We start from the raw sequence: 26,011 nt of genomic DNA on the forward strand, positions 1-26,011 counted from the left end.
TTCCCACCAACAATGAAGTAAGGTTCCCTTCTGTCCACATCCCCTCCAATATCTGTTGTTGTTAGAGTTCTTGATTGTTGCCATTCAAACTGGAGTGAGGTGGTATCTCGATGTTGTTTTGATTTGCATTTCTTTTATGGCTAGGGAGGTTGAACATTTCTTCATGTGTCTATTGGCCATCCTTCTTTCTTCTTCAGAGAAGTTTCTCTTTAAGTCTTTTGCCCACTTGTTTATTGGGCAGTTGTTTCTTGGAGGATTAGTTGTTGGGGGATTTAATTTTTTGAGTTCCAAGTATATTTTAGATATGAGACCCTTGTCCATTGTATGGCTAGTCAAGATCTTCTCCCAATCCTTGGGCTTTCTATTGATCTTGCTAGCTATGTCCTTTGCCATGCAGAAGCTCTGCAACTTTTATGCAATCCCATTTGTCCAACCTTTCTTTGATTTGTTGTCTCTATTCAGAAAATTTCAGCCTGAGCCAAGGAGACCTAGGGTTTCTCCTATCCCATCCTGTAATGTTCTCAGAGTGTCTGGTTTGACTTCGAGGTCTTTGATCTATTTGGAGTTGATTCTGGTGCAGGGTGAAATAAAAGGATCTAGCTTTAGTTTTCTACAAGTAGTTAACCAATTTTGCCAGCACCATTTACTGAAGAGTCTGTCTTTGTTCCATTCTATTGTTTTAGCTCCCTTATCAAAGATTGGATGGGTATAGGTCTGTAGTTTCATTTCTGGGTTTTCAATTCTATTCCATTGGTCCTGAGGTCTGTTCTTATGCCAAAACCAAGCTGTTTTGATTACTATGGCTTTATAGTAGAGTTTGAAATTTGGTATTGATATTCCTCCAGCACTGTTCTTTCCATTGAGGAGCGTTTTTGCTATTCGGGGTCTTTTATTGTTCCATATGAATTTTTGGATTGCCTCTTCTATTTCCTTGAAGAATGAGATTGGAATTTTGATAGGTATCGCGTTGAATTTGTAGATAGCCTTGGGAAGTATTGCCATTTTCACGATGTTAATCTTTCCAATCCAGGAGCATGGGGTTTTGCCATTTTTTAAGTTCTGTGTTGATTTCCTTTTTCAAGATTTTAAAGTTTTCATCATAGAGGTCCTTCACTTCTTTGGTTAAGTTAATTCCTAGGTAGTTTATTTTTTGTGGCGCTATTACAAATGGAGTTGCTTTCCTAATTTCAGCCACAGTTTTCTCATTGTTGTCATACAGAAAGGACATTGATTTTGGGGGGTTAACTTTATACCCTGCTACTTTGCCAAAGTTTTGAATCAGCTTGAGTAATTTGGGAGTGGAGTCTATGGGATTCTTTAAATACAAGATAATGTCGTGTACAAAGCGGGAGAGTTTTATTTCCTCTTTCCCTATTTGCATCCCCTTTATGTCTGCATCTTGTCTTATTGCTGTAGCTAGGCATTCTAATACTAGATTGAAGAGAAGTGGAGAGAGTGGGCATCCTTGTCTTGTTCCTGAGTTAAGAGGAAATGGCTTTAGCTTTTCACCATTAAGTATAATGCTGGATGTAGCTTTGTCATATATAGGCTTTATTATATTGAGGAATGTTCCATGGATTCCTAATTTTTCCAAAACCCTCATCATAGAGGGGTGTTGGATCTTGTAGAATGCTTTTTCTGCATCTATTGAGATAACCATGTCGTTCTTACTCTTGCTCCTGTTGATGTGATGAATAATAGTAATTGATTTGCGTATATTAAATCTGCTTTGCATCCCTGAAATGAATCCTGTTTGATCATGGTGTATGATTTTTTGGATGAATTTTTGATGTCGGTTGGCCAATATTTTGTTGAGAAGTTTTGCATCAATGTTCATCAAAGAAATGGGTCTACAGTTCTCTTTCTTTGATGACTACCTGCCTGGTTTTGGGATGAGGGTTATGATGGCTTCATAGAATGTGTTCGGTAGTGAACTTTCTCTTTCAATTTCATTGAAGAGTTGGAGGATAATTGGTGTGAGCTCTGCTTTGAAGGTCTTGTAGAATTCCGCTGTAAAACCATCTGGTCCTGGACTTCTCTTAGCTGGAAGGTCTCTTATTGCTGTTTCTATTTCAACGCTAGATATGGGCCTGTTAAGCTGGTTTAACTCATCTTGGTTTAGTTTTGGCATGTCAATATTTGCTAGGAAAAGGTCCATTTCTGTCAAGTTCTCAAACTTATTAGCATAAAGTTTTGAGAAGTATTCCCTTATAATGTTTTGAATCCAGGTTGTTTCCGTGTTGATGTTTCCATTCTCATCTCTGAGTTTATTAACTTGGGTGTGTTCTCTGCTGTTTCTGATAAAATTAGCTAAGGGTCTGTCAATTTTGTTAATTTTTTCGAAGAACCAACTCTTTCTTTTGTTGATTCTTTCTATAGTTTTTTTGGATTCTAATTCATTTAATTCTGATTTAATTTTAATTATTTCTTTCCATCTACTGGATTGGGGTTTATCTTGCTGCTCTTTTTCAAGGAGGTTTAGATGTGTCATTAGATTTTTGGTTTCAGATCTCTCCAATTTGCTGATGTAGGTGCTCAGAGCTATAAACTTGCCTCTGAGTACTGCTTTTGCTGTGTCCCAGAGGAGCTGGTATTTTGTGTGTTCATTTTTGTTGAATAGCATGAACATTTGAATTTCCTTTCTAATCTCTTCCATGACCCACTCGTGATTCAGCAGTGTGTTGTTCAGCCTCCATGTGATACCAGACTTTCTTTGGTGGCTTTTGGTGTTGAGTTCTAATTTTATTCCCTTGTGGTCAGAGAGAATGCAAGATATAACTTCAATGTTTCTGAATTTGGACAAGTTTGTTTTGTGGCCTAAAATGTGGTCTATTTTAGAAAATGTTCCATGTGCTGCTAAGAAAAACGTGTATTCTGATGCTGCTGGGTGAAATGTTCGTTATATATCTGTTAAATCTAGTTGATCTATGCAGTTGTTTAGATCTGTATTTTCTCTGTTGAGTTTTTGCCGAGTTGATCTATCTAGTGGGGAGAGTGGTGTGTTAAAATCCCCAACAATTAATGTCTTTGGAGTTATATGAGATTTGAGGGAAAGTAGTGTTTCTTGGATAAATTTGGGTGCTCCATTGTTTGGCAAGTAGATATTTAGAATTGTAGTGTCCTCCTGAAAGAGAGTTCCCCTAATTAGAATGTAGCGACATTCTTTATCTCTTCTCACAAGTTTTAATTTGAAGTCTATTTCATCTGATATTAAGATTGCAACTCCCGCTTGTTTATGGGTGCCGTTGCTTGGTAGATTTTGTTCCAACATTTAACATTGAAAATTTGTTTGTTCTTACGGGCAAGATGTGACTCCTGAAGGCAGCAGATAGAAGGGGACAAAATATGTTATTTATGTATGAGTGGTTGTTGAAAAATATAAGCTAGTACATGCTAGGAGAATGAAAATAAATCGAGCCTTTCTGATGTGTGTCAAAGAAACGTTACCCTCTCGATAGATAAGGACTTAAATCAAGTAGGGGTCTCAAGAGCAGTGGTCACTTGCTTGCAGTGTGCCTTCAGGATGGGGCTGTAGTTATTCTATTATTGATAGATCCATAATCTCTTTGTCATGGTTACTCACTTTTTTGAACATCATCCCACTTTATGGTAAGTCAATGCTTCCCTGCAAGTACAAATGATAAATCGAAGTTTGCGCAGCATGCTCTATTTTTTCCCGTTTAGATTTTCTGAGAACTCTGCTATTACTCAGTAGAATTGAACTCTTGGTGGCTTTCCTACACTCTGTAACTCACATATAAAAAGATAGTTCTGCTTATATCTATTTGATGTGTCTAACCTCTGTCTGGTTTGAGTGATTCACTATTTGCCAGTGCAGGTTTTGCACTTTTTTATGACAGTTTTCATAAGAACAGGAAATCAGAAATTGATACATTATAAATTAGACCTAAAATTGTGTGCATATAGCGTAATAGAAGACTTTTCTTCATAATGACCCCTAAAATTGGTTGACCACCTACTGAAGACATGTACTCATATGATGAAGGTTTTATCAATATCATGCCATTTATCCAATACTTACCATGCTCTTCCGCCTGGACTATGAGGCAGCAGGAACAATTTCAGTTTCTTTTAAAAAAATATTGTAAAAATAGTGTACAGAGGGGTTCCAATTACATGATTAAGGTAATGAGTACATTTCCTATTAAGCATTATCACCTCCTCCTTTGTTTTTCCCTATAATCCCTTCCCAACTCAGCTCCTCAACTCCCTCACACCCCCACATTCTAAAGGTGTTTTTCATTATAATATCTTATATATCTCATTGCTACAACACGTCAACCAGTATCCTGTTTCAGCATTTGTAACTCCACAAATTAGAAAAATGTATATAAAAGACTCAGGGCACTGTCATCAGGGGTTATAACTTGGGGGAAGAACATACAAGGGAAACAAATCATATAGAACAGTTTAGAATCATAAAAGCAATTCAAGAAACTAGAAACAACGTATGTCCCTATCTAGGGATTCATTTCATTTATCATCTTCTTGTATGGTCATATGTATATAGTTTTTGGACTTTTCTACTCCTCCTCGATTTATACTATTTATTGTAAATTGGGGAAACCATGGGACTGATGTTTCTTAGAGCCTGGCTTACTGCATTTAGTATAATACTTTCCAGAAAAACAAACCGTTTAAATAGAGATACAGGTGGACCCATTGCAACAATGAGATGTACACGTCGTTATTTAGAAAATAAATTTTATAACTTTGGTGGGGGGTGGGGGAGGGGAGGATTGGGTGGGGAAGTAGGGGGAGGCTAGGAAGGGATTGGAAGGGGAAACAAAGGAGGAGGCTACAATGCTTGATAAGAAATGTACTCATTATCTTGCCCATGTAAATGTAACCCCTCTGTACAGAATTTTCACAATAAATAAATAAAAAAAGAAAAAAAGGAAAAAAAAATAATTTTTTCCAAGTCTAACCATTTCCTAAAAACATGGGATGATGTCATTCTTTCTGATTGAGGCATTGAATTCATTTCTAAATGAGGGTTAGAAGGATAAATGTGGGGATAGTGAGGAATAGTGAATGTTGTGAATTAACAAGTTTTGTCATCTTGAATAAAAGTAATTGTTTACAAAGTAATTTTTTTCAGAAAGGGTATATTAGATGAGAAAGATATTTCACTGTGTAGATAATAAATAGAGTGTAGAAACTGTCTAATCTTATAAACAACGGTTAAAAAAAAAAAAAAAAACTAGGTTTTAATGTAATCTCACTTAAATGAATTCTGTGCAAATGAAAGACGATTTTCCTACAACATTTTCAATATTTTCTGAGTGTAGTTATTAATTTTAGATCTAAATGTCTGATAATTTTCCTTTTCCTTCCTCCTTTATGTCTGTGTTTCCCCTACAGGAGGAAGCAACATAAAAATAAAGTGAAACATTTCAATGCACATTTTCTTTACAGAGATGCTGTCAAATTTCTTCGATGTTGTTTAAATACCGGTGGTTAATTTTTAAGTTACTAATATTAGGGTATTTTATTAGAGAAGAGTAGAACAGCTGAACGCCAGTGGTTCAGGTCTGTAATCCTAAGTACTCAGGAAGGTGAGATCTGATGATAAGGTTCAACGTCAGCATTGGCAGGAAAGTCCATGAGATTTTTTTTTAATCCAAATGACCACCAGAAAAGTGAATGTGGCAATCTCTCTCAAGGGGCAGAGTGCAAGCCTGGACCTAAAGTGTGCAGGGACAACGCCCAACCTCACAGTACAAACTCCAAGACAGACAAAAAAAGCCAGAAGAGAAGGATTTGCAATATTTCTGTGTAATTTTGAATGTCTAGGAAGCATAGTATTTGAAAGAAGTGTTTCAAATTACTCACTGTCTTATTATGAGATGACATTTTTGCAGGAATTGTATAATATATTTGGCAGAAGTGTTTCAAATTATTCACTGCCTTATGACGACATGACATTTTTGCAGGAATTGTATAGAGAGCTTTGCCAAAGTTCAGAATCTATCAATTCAAAATTTTCCTTCAAAAACATCTCAGTCTCATTACAAAGGGGTTTCCATGTAAGGGAGAATTTGTGATATTGATATTAATGGCCATTCCCTACATATACCTTCATTCTTAACAATGTGTTATGTACTATCAAGACTCTTCCATGTATGTCTTACTGACAGTAGATATTTACCAATGTAGAAAGGAATCTTTGGGAATATTGACATGCCATCACTGAGTTTGGAATTAATCCTCTCCTGAAAATGCAAAAGTTATAACACTTTTTTGTACTGTAATGACAGAGACATGAGTTACAAGGAATTGTCCAGGCAAATATAAAAGAATCAGCTTTTTTCTGATCTTAGGGTGAATCAAGAATCTTGACTATTTTACAAAATGAATAATTGTGCCTAATTGGAGAACATTCAATCAAACCAAAAATGGGAATGAACGGCATACAAGCCATAAGCGAATCTGTCAGGGACACCTTGGATTTAGCCAAGTGCCCATTAGCATGCCTAGGTTGTTGGGTGAAGAAAGAAACCTCAGGTAAGGACTGTTTCCTAACTTCTAAATGTAAGTTGACCCCTTACAATAGTTACTTTTGTCTGGGAATAATATGTTCAATTTCACTTATTAATAATGTAGAAAAATATAAGAAAACTAAAATAATATGTGGTTCCTAATACGAAGTTCCCGATAATTTCTGTGTTCCAAAAAGAAGAATGGGTAGGAAAATTTTAATGATTTTTAAACCACCTAATATTGCAACGTATCTGTCAAGGCACAAGATTCTATATCATCTCTATATTTTTCATGTGTAATCTAATCTGCAGAAGAAATCTGTGCATTATTCCGATTTTCTGTGGCAGGGAAAAATAGATTCTTGCAGGAGTACAAACAGCTAACATTTATTAGTTTTGAGGGACAATGTGCACTCTTTGAAGATACCATATTTTGTACAGAGAACCTGTGATTTATTAGACAAGAATTTGTTCTGAGAAGATGAACCTGTAAGTTATGATTTAAATTCAAGTTCAGTTCATGAAACCAGATATCATGAATATTTGTTTTCGACTTGTTTATAAATTGCCCCTTATATTTATGTCCCCCACCATTTTTTAGTTCGTTTGGCATTCTTGGGCCACAACATTCCTATTGCTAACTGGAATAAACTTTCAAGTATATTTATTACTTGCCAAAAAATATTTATTACTGGTTAGATTCCTATGTAATCAAAAGAGATGACATATTTGACTACATATGAGGAAGTTTCACATCGGAGAGTCTTGCTTACATTTATGATAGTTGTGAAAATGTGAAGGTTTCTGATTTGGAGCATATTTGAGCATCAGTGTCTCTTGGTTTGCAATTTCAAATGACTATTTGGATTCCTACTGAAAATTTGAAAAAAATGATTTCAACATTAATTTGTCAATGCTAGAAACCTGGTGACCTAGGCAAACCTGTCTGCTTATAGAAACTTTAAGAAATCAGACCTGTGTGTACTATTGACTTAATTATCTACAGGTAAACATGAGAATTGAGAAAAGTGGATTAATCAATACTTTCTTTCTAATGGAATCTTGTCAAGGTGATGTACAGAGGGATTTGCACTACATATGTAAACAATGAATGAGTACTTCTCTCATCATAGGTTTTTACCCATTTTTCACTTTTATTGTTTTTTGCCTAAAATCTCTATCCTCTCCCACCAAGTGTAACGTTTATTCCCTACATATAGATTTGTTGGGATTGTTCTTGTTGGGTTCGCCCTTTATCGTTTATCTCAGATTTTTTTTGTTCGCTCCCTGTGCCTAATTCTCATTAACTTACATGAAATACAGTGTGTATCAAAATCAAATACAGTGACAACATTGTACAAAACATAGGAAAATAAAGGAAGAAGGCAAGTGAAGAGAAATACCTTCACATTCTACATTTTAAAAAATCAAGAAATAGAAACCAACTAATTTTTATTGCAGAATTGAGATTGTTTAGCCTAATATTTTATGGTCATATGTATATTATTATTAAGCTATTGTGATACTATTCTAGGACTAAAATGGACATATACCAGTTTTTAGAAATAAGAGAAACGATGGAGCTTATGTTTTTTGGGGTCTGGCGCCCTTTAATTCATGTTTAAGTTTTTCCATTTCCTTACAAATGGCACTATGTCATTATTTCTAATGGAAAATATAATTTCATTGTGTTTATACCCCACACTTTCTGATCCAATAATCTGTGCTCAGGCATCTAGGGTGTTTCCTGGTTTTCCCTATGGAATGCACATAACTTTGCCATTCTAATGGAATGTGGTGGAATTTCAGTATTGACTTTATTTGGCTTGATTTTATTGTCACAGACATTCAGCATTTCTTCCTATATCCTTTGGCCATTCTCCATTAGCCATCAGTGAAGTCTCTCTTTAAATATCTAGACTTCTTTTTACAGACTAAGGAATTTTCTTTTTGCGGGGGTATTTTGACTTGTTGAATTTTGTTTATATTTCAACTCTAAGATCCTTTTCTCTTTCTTGGCTAGTGAATATCTTCTCCCAATTTTTCTGCTTTTATTTACCTACTTAGTTATGTCCTTTCTTATAAAGAATTGGTACAAGTTCAAGCAATATAGTGGGTCTAACGTTTCTTTGACTTGATGCATTTGTGCATCTGTATTGAGAAAGTTTCAACCTGTTCTACGCGACCTAGTATTTCTCTATTGCTTCCATTCTGAGAATTTTCTTTAACCTCGAGGTCTGATCCATTAGGAAAGTGTTTTGACACACGGTGATGTATAATCTAACTTTAAGCTTTTATAAGAATTTAATGAGTATTACAATACTATTGATTAAACATTGATTTTTCATTTTAAAGCATTTACCCTGCTTCTTTTTAAACTTACCTAATGAAGAGTCATATTTTTTTCCTTCGAAGTGGCATTTAAAATATAGGTGCCCTATTTTCTCCTTTTGTCTTAACTGGTATATGTCCAGTTTCATCCAAAGAGGAATGCAAGAGCTTAATTGCTATGTGTATACGAACAAGAAAATTAAGGTAAGAAAAATGAACTCCAAGAAACATGAGGTTTATCATGGTTGGTATTTTCTTAAAAAATACTATGAAAAATAATTTCTTTTTTGTTGGTATTTGTCCTTTATTTTTCATACGGTTTCTCCCTTCTTGTCACTATATTTGATTTCGGTAGACTGTGGACTGTATAAACTTTAATCTGAATATGGCAAAGAAGAGGAATCAAAAATTTAGAGATAGAGGACAAGGGGTGAAAAAATGCCACAAAATTCCTCCCAAGACACCATGTTGAAAATGGCTTTTACAGCGGGTGGGGGAGGGGAGACAAGTTTTGAATCAGAATAAAGTGTAAGGAAAATGAGGGAAAAAGTAACATGTAAAAAGAAAATCATTCACTGCCTTAGATACATAAGTATAATCATTTTGTACATCACAGTGACAATATGTTTAAAGAAAAAGAAGAGTATTGATATATTTAATTTAATTTTCATAAGTTTACACATGGATTCGTGTGTAGATTGGTTTTCAGTCTATACACAGACATGGGTTGAATGATCTGTTCTCTTCAGCTCCCTACTAGAAAAGGCTCAGTTCCCCTTAGTCTGAGGGTTCTAAACTATCCTTCACAAATTAATGTTGAATTCATTCCTGCTCACAATTTCTGAAGGATAACCAGGAAACATTTGCAATTATATAGTAGGTGAATGAATAAGCCCACAATCAGAAACTCTCCCATTTCAACACCAATAATAAATATGAGGCACATTCTTACATCTTTAACTTCCTCATGTGTACCCAAAAGACTCGACTAAATTTATTACACAGGAGTCCTACCAACAATATTTACAATGTGGATCTTTCTAAAATATGCTTCAAAAATTATTCCATTTTGCATCAAGAATATTTTATACCACTATGAATATTTGGGAGCATATATATGTGTGGCAATTACACATACAATTACATATGAAGATAGTCATTGAATATGGTTCCATAAAAGTGTCTTTGCTATATTTTACATATACAATCCACTCTTTCTTGGAACATCATACAATGAAAAAGATGCATATACTCTTGCCCTAAAATTATCACATTTTTAGCACACAATCATGCTATCTTCACAAATTGCAGTTTGGCCCCTCAAAAGAATAAGTTTTGAATGTCATTTTGTGTACAAATACATTAACCTGGTTTTTTTCTGCCACATGTTTTGGGAAGAACTCTCAGAATCCTTGTTTAGATGAGATTACATGTGGAAATGATTGAGATAGATGAGAAGCTTCTATAGTAAGAACTATACTTCAGAATGTTGGTTGAAAAATCCCTTTGAAATTTTAATGGCCATTCTATATGGGAATACATAATTGGTGTAAATTTGTATGAGAGGTCTAATATCATTACAGTTTTGTTTTGTATTTATTAGGCTCTGAAATTATATCAATATATGAAATGGAAGATGATGTCCACAGGCAAACTTAAGGACAGTGAATAAAGAAGTATGATTTGTTCTCTATTGGGAAACAAATGCAGATTTCGATTTGATCATTAAAGTTTCTATATTCCAACCTTACTATGTCTATGTGGATAGTGACATGGTGAATTCCAGTAAGGACATAAACACCCGGCTTTGCTTCTGGATTCAAGGAAAGAGTGAATAGGGATTGAATAGGTAGTAGAAACTTAAATGAATTCATTTGGTTGAATGAGCATGAACAATATATTAATAAATGTAAGACGTAGATGAAAAAATGAGAAATGGTTTGACCTCATGGTTTGTTCATAGAATGATTCCTGCAAAGAAATAGAGAAAGATATATTATTTTAGTTTCTGTGGAAAACACTGGAATATGTATTTCTGAATTCTGCACATGAACAAGAACTTCACTAGCAGTTCAAGCGATATTCAAAAACTAATAAGAGCACATCATCAGTTATTTCCCCCCAAAAATCATGCTTACTTCCACTTCCATTTCTATTGAAATTTGTTCATTGTATACAAACCACACTAATTACACTTGGACACTCTCTGCCTCAACACATTCAAACTTCACTCAACAATTGAAGTGTGACTCTAGTCAATCTGTTATTTCAGCGATTATTTTTAGCTCTTAAAAATTTAATCTAATATCACCATTTCAGGCTTCACCATGTCTTGGCACGGTTTCTTAACTAGGTCTCTTGTAATATATATATGGACATATCATGCATCCAGGAAAATAGGAAGAAATACTTCACGTGGTTGTACAGTAAAGAAAATCCATAGTGGTTTTACTATATAATGTTATTACAATGAACTTAAATCAACACTCCATTTCAATATTTGTGAACGGATGCATAAAAACACACCACAAAGAGTGATTGTTTTATGGGATGTATCCTACCAAAGGATACATGCTTTATGGTAGACAAGTAAAATATGAAGGGATACCATGCAAATACGTCCAGGTAAAATTACAAGAAATATTCTATGGCTCATACAAATAAACGGTTTTTCCATTCTTATGTGTGGACAAAACAAATGTTATTGTGAAGTCACAATGACATTGTGAAGTGGTATCAGGTAAATATATTCCGAAGTTCTGAAAAATAATTAACCTTTAAGACACATATGCATATCCTCTCTCAGTAGGAACACTGAAATATTGGACTATGAAATAAGCATAGAAAATTTACTTAACTTAGATTAACATTCCTACATGAAAACTGCTTTCTCACATAGGTATGGTTCTGAGAATTATATGCCAGAGACATACCAACATTTGGAATATATCACTTGGATCAAGCCCAGGGTAAGAGGCTTGAATATCAATGGACCAATCAAGGATTCAATACTAATTGCCAAAGAACACATATTAAAAAAATCCGTGAAATCCTGAGATTAATTTTTATCATGAGTGAGTAAAATCAAGAATAGAAGGCCGGGAAAGTATCCTCACTTTTCAATTCCAAAAAACATCCACTTATGGATATTGAAACAGAGTGGGAAAAAATGTACACCATTTCAATTTGTACACACCCAAACACAACATTTGCATCCACAAATTGACAGGTAACAGAAATATCTGTTCACAAACACAAATCAGCTCACATAACTATCTATTTATCTATCTATCCAGATAGATAGATAGATGGATAGATAGATAGATGGATAGATAGATAGATGAATAGATAGATGGATAGATAGATAGAAATAGATAGATAGATAGAGAGAGAGAGAGAGAGAGAGAGAGGTAAAATGGCAAAGCTAGCATTAGATAAATCTCGAATAGACTAATCAATAAGTAACATGGTCTCCCATGAATTTAAAGATTCTTTAGTATCATCTACTTTTTAGATGCCAGAAAATTATGACTCCATAAGTAAACAAATCAGCATAAGGGAAGAGAATTAGTAATCCCATTGGGTCACATTAAGTGTTCTAATAACCAATGAAGTAAGGAAATAGGGTTGGGAACCTGGCTCAATGGTAGAGCACTTGCTTTGCATGAATGAGGCCCTAGGTTTGATTCCTCAGCACCATATAAGCAAAAAAAAAAAAAGAAAGAAAAAAGCCGGACGTGGCGCTGTGGCTCAAGTGGTAGAAGGCTAGCCTTGAGCTGAAGACTTGAGGGACAGTGCCCAGGCCCAGAGTTCAGGCCCCACGACGGGACCCCAACCCCAAAATGTGAAGTAAGGAAATATCACTGCTCCCTCAAACATTACGCTCTGAAATTCAGAGAGAAAATACATGATATATACGAATAGGGGCTGAATAAAATCTAACTGGCTCTTATATGGAAGAAAAAAAAATCAGAGATTTTGGAAATACCAGTGAGTATGAGGCATTGTTGATGAATATTGAGTTACATTCCTGTCTTTGGTTTTTGTTCTTGTTAGTCATTGGACTTGAACTTTGGGCTTGGTCACGGTCCCTGAGCTCTTCAGAGCTCTATAGCGCTACCACATGAGCTACAGAGTCACTTCCAGTTGTGGGATGGTTAATTGATGATGAGAGTGTGACAAATATTACTGAGTTCTGAGGATCAGATCTCAGCCTCCTACAGGTCCCTAAGAAACCAGTATCAGGCTTTTTTTTCTCTGTTATCCAGAGTGCGCTGATGATTTTTGCGCTTGTCTGTTCCCAACATTCATGCACACTGCTGGTCTATAAGTAACCATGATTTTTCTTAAAGATAATGCTCTCCACAGTCTTTAATTTTGAGTGGATTAATTCCAGAAATGAATCTAAAAAAATCCTTCACTTCATTAATCTATGATTAGATCCTTGTTTTTAAAACATGTGAGATGCTAGAATTAACATTATCTCCTGGCCTGCCTCAAGTGAGGTTTTCTACCCCAAAAATTGTTTCCCATAACATATTCCTTTACCTTTGCATTATAGAGGATGATAAACTCCCTAACCCAAAGAATAAATGTATTCTGTTGATCAAATTCTAAATTGATCTGTTCAGTTTGTAAATAGGATTAGTTTTCGTCCTTGCTATAATCTTCATGAATTAGTAAATTGTCATCAGATGCAAGGGTGAATTTATCTATTACTATTACTCCTCCTCAACAATTTCTTCACTATATAAACTGCCAATTCATCCTTCACATAATATTGTAATATGTTTAACATACAGCAGACATTTCAATACAAATACTTAGTATGCTTAATACCTTTACACATGAAGAATATATGAGGCCTGAGCGTGATGACAAGTTTACATAAATTCACCTTGGTCTTATATTGAATAAGTTTTTTTTTTCCTATACTGATCAGAGGAGAAAATTCTTAACATTATCAATACATCTAGAATCTCTGGTCTCACTTATGAAAAGGAAGAGTTCTCATATTGGCAAGCAAGACAAATTGCATGATTCCAAATTAAATAAATGTTCATGAAGAATTAAAGGAAAAAACAATTACTGTTCACTTTTTCTTTTATTTGCCATCTTACCATGTCAGAGAGACTTAATGATTTAAAATTCCATACAATCAAAAATGTAATCTATTTTCTGACAAGGTCATTCTAGCAATTAAAATTCTTTAAACAATCTCATAAATACTCACTAAGAGATAGCATATCTTTTGTAGTTACACATTTAATTTTGAATTTCCAATCTATACCATATTCAATGTGTATATACACTCTATACAAGAATGTAAAATTTGAAATCTATGTATGTATTGGCTGCTAAAAAAACTCTAAACACATTTTACTATATGTATATTTGCAAAGTGCAATTTGTAAATCATCTCAAGAATCTCCTCACATATTTTATAGTAATTCGTGGAGAAAATTTAGATCAGTCATTCCTATATTATTCATTAATGAATTTCAGAAGGTATACACGGTAACAAACCCATAAGTCAGTACATTTATCAATTACCAATTGAAGATAGTGCCATTTACACTATCAGAATTGATGTGACGAGTGAATCCTTATATCATGAAAATGGTTATAAAAAGATTGGCCCAACATAATACTGTTATTTATCGCTTCCCTGATTTAAATTGATTATAAGAGAATGAGAAGAACATTCATATAAGGTAATTCTGATTTGAAGAAATTTGGGTGTTTACATATCTTATCGGTCCCAGGGAAACTATATTTCACTTTTGCCACCAATCATAGGTTCACCAGTTCAGAAAGCAATCGAAACTTCATTTTTAGTGAGCAAAATATATGGGTACATAGAACAGAAAGTTTGTTATTCATTTATCTACTGCTTTACTGTGAATTTTAAGAGACAATAGCACATCATAAAGAAAGCATTTTTTTTCCTGTTGTTGCCAGATGATTTGATTGTGCCCCAAACAAAACTTGGGCTAGGATCTTCCAAGGATTCTGTCAAAGGGAAAGTTACATTCTTGATTGAGGTGATAGATTAGATTGGCTCAAACTTATACATTGATAAAGACAAACAACAAGGTTTTTTTTTTATATAAAGAAAAACAACAAGGTTGAAGGCCTCGAGAGCTTTCCAAGAAATTTTTAGCTGGATAATAAAGATTGAAAAGTATGAGTTCTTAGCCATGTGCAAAACCATATCATTTAAATGTTTGATGTGGTTTTTAATCCGTTAATACTGCATATTTTCATATATGTTATTGATATTAGCATACAAAAACTGTACTATGACATGATATTTTGACATCACATTGCAAGGGTGATATCACTGTCCCATTGGGCTTTGCAAATATAATGTAATGACCACATTACATTTTAGAAATTTCATGTCCTTTTGGAATTCAAGTTCATTCTGTGAACTCATATCCTCATTGTGAACTAGTAATAATTGAAATACATGTATGACATGAGATCAGAACTCCATTGTGACATCATTACCATTGATACATCACAATGACAGATGTCATGATCATTGTGTCCCATTGTGACATCATAAGCCTGTGAGGACTTCATCACATTTGTGCAATACATGTGATTTGAGACATCACAGTCCCTGTGGGAACTCATATACTCATTATGAGTTAATGACAAATGGGATCTGACATGCCATTGTGACATCAACTGATAGTGACATTACAAACATATTGTGACCTCATGTCCAGGATGATATCAATAAATAATTTAATCAATACATGGTATTGTGACATCACATTGCCCTCATGGTATTAGAACCTCATTGTGTTTCCAGAAGCCTATAGTGACCTCATAATGTTTTAGAAAATTCAAAGTAACTGGGCACTGGTGGCTCAGGAGGTTGTAATCTTGGCTACTCAGGAGGCTGAGATCTGAGGATCATGGTTCAAAGCCAGCATGGGCAGAAATTTCAATGAAATGCTTATCTCTAATAAACACTGGAAAACAAGTGGCACTGTAGCTCAAGCAGTAGAGCGCTAACCTTCAGCTGAAGAGCTGATAGACAGTGCTGAGCCCCAAAGTTCAAGCCCAACGTCTAACAAAAATTAGAAAAGAAAATGCATATTCTTTGGGACTGCAAGCTCTTTTGGTGAACTTGTATCATCATTGTGAACTATTAGCAATTGAAAATAACTATATGCTGGTGATATTACAAACTCATTGTGATATCACTAACCAGTGTGACCTAATCACCAAAGTGACATGAGAAACTCCTCCTGACATCATATTGCTGTTTTTGACATCATGATCATATTGTTACATCCCAAACCTATTGTGACCTTTTAAAACCTTTGAAAAATCAACTCACATTTTTGACATCACAGTCCCACTTCTGTCTGAAAACAGGCTTAAAAAAAGGCTCTGAGTCTCCAATAGGTGGAGTCAACATACACCAAAAGATTAAAAGCACATTGAAGAGCATACTGGAGAAATCTGAGACGTAATTATCAGACATGAAAAATAGCTTTCAAAAAATAAAAAAGGAACATGTAAAAGTAAAAAAAAATGAGAAAAATGCTCAAAATGAACCTATAAAACATTCAGTTTGAAATGAAATCCAAGACCCACTAGCCTGGGTGAGAATGAAGCAAAGTTGGAGACCACATGTCTGAGGCTGAAAGATGCACTGGATGCCAACGCTGCCATCCTTGCTGAATACAAGCCAGCCCAGGAGGAGAACCCGATGCTATATGTGGAAATCAAGGCCCATTAAAAGGATATGGACATAATACAAGAATGTATTAGGCTGAAGTACAGACAGATTGTAAGCTTTGAGGTGTGTGAGCGGAAATTCAAAGCAACAGAAAAAAACTGATAGTGTAGTCAGTGAAGCAGACACAGAAGTGTCATGTCCTAGAATAGGAGGCCAAAAAAGTAAGTAGAAAAATATCAGGCTCAAGAAAGACATTGTTCTCTTCAGAAAGAGATAAAGGACACACATACTCTGATAGGGAATAACTGCGAAAGGGAAAAAGTATTAGGCAGAAAAACAGAAGAGTTAAACACAAGAATGATCTGTCACAAAAATACACAGAAGTGAAAAACAAGAAAAAGAAGCCACTAGAGGAAAAATACCAAGAGAACAAGATCCTCACCAAAAATGTAAGGAGAAGCATTGTGGAGCAATGGAACAAGTGGAGCAAGGAAAGAAATCCACTCAATATCACCAATGAGAATTTTAAGGAGGAGCTGCAGAGCAAGCAAAGGTGCTGAGAGAAGGAGCAGCAGTTGGATGGTAAAGGAATTCTGCTGTGATCCTTGCAGAACACTTTTAGGTTAAGGAAGACTTTGAGAAGGAGATTGGGATCATTAAAGCAAGGAGAGGATAAAATGGAAGAAGTCTCCAAGCTGCAGACTGAGGTTCAGAATACCAACCAGAAGTTAAAGAAACTAGAGACCCCAAGGAAATGGCAACAAGTGAATTGATCATGGAGCTCAGGAGACCACTCTAAAATCAGTGGGGCCTCTAGATATCTTAGTCATTAAGATTAAAGGAAGAAGTTTAACAGTGGTAACAAGCTTGCAAATATGGTGACTCAAATTGTGAAAAAAAGTTACAAGCCTTTTGTCTGTTTATATCTAGTTATTAGGCAATCTGATAAATTGTCCCGTGTCATTTCCTAAAACTGTCTTCAAAACCAATGGACCCTCCGCCTGACAAGCTTACGTGATGTATATAGAAAGTTGTCAACTGGAAAATGCCAAAGAGCTTGAAGATATAGTGAGGGCTTATGTGAGGAACCTCACCTGATGAATTTTGGAAAGTGGACTTCAGAAAGGAAGTCTGGAATGCATGGTTTAAGGTATCTGTTAGTGGTAGTAGACATTTTTCCAAGCTGGGGTGAGGCATTCCTGACAAAAACTGAAACCACTCAGGTAACAGCCAAAAATTTATTCCATGAACCTATTTCCTCAATTTGACTTACTGACAGCAGTGTGGTCCTACAATGGGAAGGACTTCACAGCCCAGGTTGCTCAATTTATCCCTCAATAGGGATAAATTGGAAATTACATTGTATTATTGACCTCAGAGTTCATGACTGGTAGAAATTTAAGGAAACTTTAAGTTATTTAGAGACTAGCCATGACTGAGTAAACAGGCTACCGTTAGCTCTCTTTGAGCAGGAATCACCCCATATTTAAAGAATTCACTCCCTTTCAAATAATTTATTATAGATAATAGCCTTTGGCTCCTAAATTTGGGAAAGCTATAGTAACATAAATGTCTAACCACAATCTTGTATAGTCCCAGTAGGTTTTGCAAGAAGTTCATTTTTGACCCTCTACTTTGGTAGCTAAGGCCTATCCTGAGTAAAACACCACCAACCCTTTCTTTCCTGGACAGCTGGTGTTGGTTAAAAGCTATTGTACTCCTGAATTGGAACCCATGTGTCAAGGACCTTATTCGATTGTGGTAACTAAACCACTGCCTATTAAATATGCATGAAAACAGCATTGGATCCATCACTATCAAGGGAAACAGGCAGTGGACCAATATCCAGAGAAGACTGCAAGATGGACAGTTCAAGACACTCAGGATCTGTTAAGGATAACACTTACCAAGTGTTAATTATTTTTGGTAGTGTGTTTCTATGGTTTCCTCCATGTTATCTGGTAAATTTGCATTTCAAGTTAGTTCAATGCAGGGAGAGAAAGGACGCTTAGGTTTTGGTCTAGAATGATTCAAGGATTTGATTGGACATGAAAACAGTGGAGATTGTAATAACCAGTGGGGACCCAATAATTGATGGAACCTGAGAATCAGTATGGCCCCTTTGCAAACACATCTAAATGACATATCATAATGCTATGATGCTGTTGTAATTTAGTGAGATTACAATTAGCAGATGGTGTCATAAAAAAAACTATGATGACACATTAGAGATGATGGAACACAGGGTTTATGATGTTAAAACCGAATGAGTGATCTCATTTGACATTAGCTCAAAATAAGGATATGGGTACACACAGGGACTGTGATGCCGGAAAGGGCATGTCTTTTTACAAAGGTGCTAAGAGTTCATGAGTTTTGGAATGTCACAATGTGATCTTGATGTCAGAACAACAATATAATATCACAATTGGTTTGTCATGTTACAATGGTGATGAGGTGACAATGGGTGTGTGATGTCACAATGAGTTTGTAATATGGCAATCGCATTGCAATTGCTACTAGTTCACAATGAAGATATGAGGTCACAGGAGTTTAAAGTCCCAATGACCATGAATTTTGTAAAATGTGGTCAAAATATATTTGTGAAAACACAATGGTATAGTGAAATCATAGTTTAAATATGATGTTACATCATGTCATAAGAATATTTTGATTTCACAATGAGTTGGTGATGACACACTGGTGATCAGGAAACAATAGGTATGTGATGTCACAATGGATTGGTGGTATCACAATCACATACCGGATCTCAATTGTGATTACCTCACAATGAGTATATGAGTTCTCAATGTGACGTTGATGTCTCAAAAGGCATGATTTGTCATAAATATGATGCAGTTTTAACAGATTTGTGCTGTCAAAATATGACACAAAGGTCAAGTGTCTGTAAGAGTATGTCACAGTGATCCGTATGTAACAGTGGATTTCTGATATCACATATAATTTCTGACATGTTATGAGGTGGAAAACAGACTATGAGCTCACAAAGAGCCTAAGATATCACATTGGCAGTCTTCATTGTCTTTGGGACTTCAAGCTCCTTCTGTGAATTCCTATCATCATTGTGAACTAATAGCTATTGAAAATGGACATGAGATTGTGATATTACAAACTCTTTGTAAAGTCACAAACCCATTGTGACCGCATTACACTTTGACATCACAAACCCATTGCACAACACATTGCCATTGAGACATCAGAACCACATTATGACATCCCAATCCTATGATGGCTTCTTATTACCTTTATAAAAACATGTAGCCATTGTGGCATCACATTTACTCATTGAACCGATATCCTCATTGTAAACTAATGACAGTTGAGATCTGACATGCCATTGTAACAACACAAAACATTTTTTACATCATTACCAGTGGGACTTCACATTGTCCTTTTCACACCATCTGCCTAGATATATCCTTTTCCCTGCAGAAACACTGCAATTTCATGCAATACCATTTGTCCTTTCTTAGATTTGTTTGTTTCTGGGATTTCATTGAGAAAATTTCAGCCTGTGGCAAGGAGCCCTAGAGTTTCTGCTATTCCTTCCTGTAATGTCATGCAATCCCATTTGTCCAAACTATCTTTGATTTGTTGCATGTATGGGTCTTTATTAAGAAAATTTTGGTCTGTGCCTACGAGCCCTAGATTTTTTTCTCCTATTCCTTCCTGTAATGTTTCCAAAGTGTCTGCTTTGACTTTGAGGTCTTTGATCCATTTACAGTTGAGTCTGGTGCAAGGTGATATATATGGATCAATCTTCATTTTTCTGCGTAGTTTACCAATATTGCGAGCACTGTTTACTGAAGAGGATGCCTTTCTTCCATTCTATAGTTTTTGCTCTGTTATTGAGAATTAGTTTTTTCTAGGACTGTGGGTTCATTTGTGGACATTCAGTTTGATTACATTGATACTCAGGCCTGTTTTTGTGCCAGTACCAAATTGTATTAATTACTATGGCTTTGTAGTAGAGTGTGAGGGTTTTTTTTTTTGATATTATTCTAGAAATTTTCTCTCTGCCAAGAATTATTTTTTGCTATTTGGGGTCTTTCGCTCCATAAAAGGTTTTGGGTGGCTTCTATTTCAGTTTAGAATGAGGTTGGAATATTAATGTTTATTGTATTGAAATTGTAGATAGACTTTGGCATTATTGCCATTTTCATGATGGTAATCCTACCAAGACAGGATCATGGTAGATATTTCCACTTCCTCAGTTCTGCTTTAATTTCCTTTTTCAGGTTTCAAAAGTTTTTATCATAGAGGTCTTTCACTTCTTTTAGTTATTTTAGTTTTTTAGTTTTGTGCGGCTATTATAAAAGCAGTTGCTTTCCTGATTTCAGCCTTGTCTTTCTTTTTATTGATATACAGAAAAGTCATTCATTTTTTAGGTTTAATTTTATATCCTCCTGCTTTGCCAAAGTTATGGATCAGCTCCAGTAACTTGAGTGTGGAGTCCATGGAGTTCTCTCTATACCAGATCATGTCATCTGCAAAGAGAGGTGAGTTTTACTTCATCTTTCTTTGGGATCTCCTTTTCTTTTCATCTTGTCTTATTGCTCTAGCGAGGCACTCTAATTCTAAATTGAAGAGAAGTGGAGAGAGTGGACATTCTTGTCTCATTCCTCAATTTAGAAGAAATGGCTTTAGCTTTGCACCATTAAATATAATGCTGGCTCTAGGTTTGTCATACACATCCTTTATTATATTGAGGAATGTTTCATGGATTCTTTGATTTTTGAGAGCTTTCATAATAAGGGGAGGTTGTATGTGGGTAAATGCTTTCCTATATTTGTTGAGATAGTCATGTGGTTCTTATCCTGGCTATTGTTGACATGGGTTAATTGTATGGATTTACTTGCAAATATTGAACCAGCTTAGCGTCCCTGAAATGAATCCTGTTTGATCACGGTGTATTTTTTTTTATTTGTTTGTTTGTTTGTTTTGCTGTTTTTGAAGTCGATTGGTCCAAAATTTTTTTGAGAAATTTTGCATCGATGTTTATCAAAGAAAAAGGTCTCTTTCTTTGATGAGTTCCACCTTGGTTTTGGAAAAAGGATTATTACAGCTTCAAAGAAATTCTTAGGTAGTGAACTTTCACTATCAATTTCATTGAAGAGTTGGAAAAGTATTGGGGTGAATTCTGCTTTGAATGCCTTGTGTAGTCCACATGTAAATCCATCTAGTTCTGGGCTTATCTTGGGTTGGAGGTCTCTTATTGCTCTTTTATTTTGATGCTTGATATGATTCTGTTATTTGCTTTAAATCATCTTGGTTTAGTTTGGGCATTACAAAATTTGCTAAAAATCAACCATTTTCTTTTGATTCTCGAACTTATTAGCATAAAGTTTTGAGAAGTATGTCCTCAGAATGCTCTGAATCTTGCTTTTTTTTTTTTTTTTTTTATTTTTGTTGTTGTTGTTTTCCTGTGGTGATGTTACCATTATCATCTGAGTATGTTTATTTGGGTGTGTTCTCTTATTCTGTTATAAGATTTGCTAAGACTTTCAATTTTGTTATTTTTTTCCCTAGAACCAACTGTTTTTTGATGATTCTTTCTATGTTTATTTTGGAACCTGATTCATTTAATTCTGATTTAATTTTGATTATTTTTTTCTTTATACTGGATTGGGGTTTAGGATATTGCACTTTTTCAAGAAGGTTAGGTATCTCATTAAATTTTGGTTTCAGATATCTCAATTTGTTGTAATTGGAACTCAGAACAATAACCTGCCTTTCCTGTGTCCCAGGGGAGCTAGTGATTTGTGTGTTCATTTTTGTTAAGTATCATGAACATCTGAGGCTCCTTTCTAATGAATTCCAAGCCACACTGGTGGTTCAATTGTGTGTTGTTCTGCCTCGATGTGATAAACGATTTTTTTTATTTTTTTGGGTCCTGTTGTGGGATCTGAACTCTGAGCCTGGACGCTGTCCCTCAGCTCTTCAGCTCAAGGCTAGCACTCTACCATTTGAGCCACACTGTCACTTCCGGATTTTTTTTCTGCTTATGTGGTGCTGAGGAATCGAACCCAGGGCCCCATGCATGCAGGGCAAGCGCTCTACCACTGAACCACCTTCTCAGCCCTGTGATACAGGATTTCTTTGGTGGCTTTTGGTGTTGAATTCCACTTTTATTATGCAGGGGATAATTTCAATGTTTCTGAACTTGCACATGTGGTTTATTTTGGAGAATGTTCCATTTTGCTGCTGAGAAGAGTGAATTCTGCTCCTTGTGGGTGAAATATTCAGTAGATGTCAAGCCTACATGATCTATTTAGTTGTTTAGGTGTGAGATTTCTTGAGTTTTTCCAGGGTTTATCTATCTAGCAAGGATAATGTTGTGTTAAGGTCTGCAACATTTAATATCTTTGGATTTGTGTTATATTTTATGGAAAGTAATGTTTCTAGAATAAATATGTGTGCTCCATTTTTGGTAAATAGATATTTAAACTTGTAATATCCTCCTCAATTAGAGATCTCTTAATTAGTATGTAATGATATTCTTTATCTCTTCTCATTAACTTTAATTTAAAGTCTACTTTATCTGATATTACAATTGCAACTCGCACATGTTTATTGGGACTGTTTGCTTGGTAGAAATTATTCCAAACTTTCAGAATGTATTTGCTTTTGGGGGGCAAGATCTGTCTCTTGAATGCAGCAGATAGAAGGATCTTCCTTTTTGAGCCAACTAGAATATCTATGTCCCTTAATTGAAAAATAAAATCCATTAATATTGAGAGTAAAACCAGAAGTTTTTTGGCAGTTTCTGCCATGTTATCCATATTCCTGGGGGTTTTACCAACTGGCAACTACCTATAATTCTTGTGTTGTTTGTGTAGGGGCTATTGCTAGGCCTTAATTTTGGTCTTGTTGGTTTTTAATGTGTAGGACATTTTTCACAATCTTTTGTAGGGCTGGTTTGGTAGAGATATATTGGTTAAATTTTTCTTTGCTATGGGAGGTTTTTATTTGGTCTGTTATGAAGAAAAGCTTAGCTGGGTACAGCCTTCCGGGTTGATAATTATCTTTAGGGCATGACAAACAAAATTCCAGACTCTTCTTGCTTTCATTGTTTCTGCTGAGCATGCGGAAGTTTTTCTGATAGGTTTCCTTTTATAAGTGATTGACTTTTTCTTCTGACAGCTTTAAGGATCCTTTTCTTTCTCTCCATTGATCTTTTTTGGATTACAATGTGATGGTGGGATGTCCTGTTCTGCTCTGATCTCTTTGGAGTGATAATGGCTTCTTGTATCTCAATCAGTCTATCTTTTTGCATGTTTGGGAAGTTCTCTGCTAGGATCATGATAAATTTACCAAACCTTTCACTTCTGTCTCTAGTCCCTCTTCTATAACCCTCAGCTTTAAATTAGGCTTTCTGGTGGTGTTTTATAAATGTTGAATAGATCTATCTTATTTCTTCGATTTGTCTTGAATACTTGTCTGTTCTTTCTCTCATGTCTAGACTGTGTTTAACCACAGAGATTGGATCTTCTTCATGGGCTAACCTACTGTCAATGCTTTCAACTTTTTTTTTCTTTCCTTTCATTCTAATTGGTCAGATGTGATGGCGTCAAATTCCTCGTTGAAGCTTTGTTTTAGGTATTCTATAGACTTCTTAAACTCCTCAATTTCTTTTCAGAGTTAATGCTCAAATCCCTTAGTTGATTGGTTATAGTTTTTTGGAATGCCTTTCCTTCAGTTGGCTTCAATCAGCATTCCATTTGTGGCCTCCATACTTTCCTGCAGCTTCCTGTTTTTGTGTTCCCTGATTATGTCTGTTAATTTTTTGGTTTTTTTTTCACCTCTCACTCAGGCAATTCCTTTATTAATCTATCATTGGCCTTCTAATGCTCATGAAATTCTTGAATTAATTTTTGGTTAGTCTCATCATGCTGTTGCATATACCTATCATGCTTATATGGGTCCTTTGCAGGCTTTCAATCTCACTCAGCAAGCTTACCATTAATATTTCTAGAGAATTTGGGAACTCTCCTCTGGATTATTCATTAACTGCTCTTTTGTCTGATTACCATGTTTGGGAGTTGCCATTTTACTTGTGTTTTTCTGGCTTGTTCTGCCCATTCAGTCCTAGAGCACTATTTTTAGTCAGGCATGGTACAGAGCCTTCTAGTTGCACAGATTGATGCAATCAAAATGAAAAGAGACATAATCTAATTCAACAGAAACAACCTAGTTCAACAATAAACAACTAGGGATCCATGGACTAAGAAAACAAAAGCTAAGTCATCAGAGAAGAAATTAATAGGATTATTAATTGTGAGAGAATTGTGAGGAGACAATAGTAGAGGAATGTGGGGAGGGAAGGAATATCTATATAATTGATGCTCTCCTCTACCTAGTTGCCAGACGTCAGAAGTAGACAGCAATATTTCTGCCAACTTCAGTACATATAAGATGCAGGAGATATAAAGTAGCCATTTTAGCCAGGTCATCCAATATTTAATTTCCTGCCCCAAACTCTTCCACTTGCCTTTTGCTCTAGTAGTTGTTTTTTTTTGGCCGGTCCTTCCCTGGTGCACAAGACTTGACTTCATCAAGAATTCTTTGAAGGACTATCACCCAGGGACAGCTGCTGCCTTCTCCCTGAGGGGATCACATTTCAGCATTTTACCCCTGATGTCAATGTCTCTAGTCAGCAGGTACTAGCCAGAGAGAATCTGCACCCTTTCTCATAATTATCAAAAGGCTGGAATGTAAGGTCTGCCCAAGGCCATGCAGTCCCCTGTTCAGACACATCCTTATCTCTTGGATAAATGTCTGTCCATTTTCTGTTACATAGGTAGCTGGAACACGTGGAAGTGGTCCACCTTGCCCTCTTTTTAGGACATATCCTGGTTCGCCCCAGCTCATTCCTCCCATCTGACCATAAGAGTGTCCCTGTCCCTGAGGTCATATTTAGCTCCAGTGTGGCCACCACTTTTTGCTACCAGGCACCCCCTCTTCGTTTGCCAGGCCAAGATAACTCCATGTCCAATAGTAGGACTCCTTTTGCTGCCATAGCTCTCCACCATGCAGGGTGCAGGCCACAGTTTGGTATTTTCCCTGACTAGCACATTTTCTTCATCAGGTACCTAAAGAAACCTACCTACATAGTATACCTTAAAATCACAAATCCATTGTGTTCTCATCACTCCTGTGACATCAAAAGCCTATTGTGACACCACATTCCCATTATTACCTCATGATCATATTGGACATGCCTTTGTTATACCTTCGTGTACTCATATCCTCATTGTGATCTAAGGAAAATTGGGAACAGACATACCATTGTAACATCATAAACCCTTTCTGATGTAATCACCAGTATGACAGCGCATAATCATTATGATATCCTTAGCTCATAAAGACATCACCAAACTACAATGACATAATATAATTACATCACTTTATCATTGTGATGTTATAGACACATTGTGAATGCCTATTCTGTGAT

The sequence above is a fragment of the Dipodomys spectabilis genome, unplaced genomic scaffold (genome assembly GCF_019054845.1).
Source record: "Dipodomys spectabilis isolate Male_0828 unplaced genomic scaffold, ASM1905484v1 ptg000164l, whole genome shotgun sequence".
Lineage (NCBI taxonomy): Eukaryota > Metazoa > Chordata > Mammalia > Rodentia > Heteromyidae > Dipodomys > Dipodomys spectabilis.